Raw genomic sequence first — 1,167 nt, forward strand, 5'->3', positions numbered from 1 at the left:
TAGTTTTACTCTAATGTTAACAAAATCGAGTAAGCAGCTCATGATGTTTTGATATTGAATGGATTAAACACTAGATTCTTTATTATACAAATAATAAAGAAGAATATTTTGAAAATTGAATGTGTGAAAAGAAATTAACTAAATAATAAATATTATTCTTAACAATGTTTTGAAAAATTTTATTCTGCCCATAAATAAATTTTAGAGTAAAACTACTTTGAATTTTTTCATTGTCGCTTAATAATGCGGTACTGAGCCATTATTTGTTTTTTAAACGGCTGTAGCAAATATTAAGATCATAAGGTAGCCAAATACCTCGTCATCATACAAATAGTGATGATGAATATGAATGGTTTAACTAGTTTTACTCTAATGTTAACAAAATCGAGTAAGCAGCTCATGATGTTTTGATATTGAATGGATTAAACACTAGATTCTTTATTATACAAATAATAAAGAAGAATATTTTGAAAATTGAATGTGTGAAAAGAAATTAACTAAATAATAAATATTTTTCTTAACAATGTTTTGAAAAATTTCATTCTGCCAAGTGCTCTGAATGTCAATGTGAAGAAATTCGAGTAAGCGTGGTTGATGAGATGAAAAAATTTATTACAAAAAAAAAAATGATGGCTCAGTTCATCATTATTAAGCGATAATGAAAAAATACAAAGTAGTTTTACTCTAAAATTTATTACAAAAAAAAAAAATGATGGCTCAGTTCATCATTATTAAGCGATAATGAAAAAATACAAAGTAGTTTTACTCTAATTGAAAAAATTTATTACAAAAAAAAAAAATGATGGCTCCGCTATGTCATTATTAAGCGACAATGAAAAAATACAAAGTAGTTTTACTCTAATGCTGACAAAAATTTGATTCTGTCCAGTGCTCTGAATGTTGTCAATGTGAAGAAATTTCAGTAAGCGCTGTTGAACGGCGGCATTAAATATTAAGGTCTTAAGTTAGACAAAGTCCTCATCATCGAATTAGTGATGCATATGAATGGATTAACGAGATTCCTACTGTCCCTATATTTAAAAAAAAAATGTTGACTCTCATCACCACATCATTATGAAAAAAATTAATAAAATATTGGCTCATCACATTATTGTGAAGAAAATAATAAAATATTGGCTCATCCTATCATTATGAAGTAAAAAAAAG

Source organism: Calliphora vicina, chromosome X (genome assembly GCF_958450345.1).
Source record: "Calliphora vicina chromosome X, idCalVici1.1, whole genome shotgun sequence".
NCBI lineage: Eukaryota > Metazoa > Arthropoda > Insecta > Diptera > Calliphoridae > Calliphora > Calliphora vicina.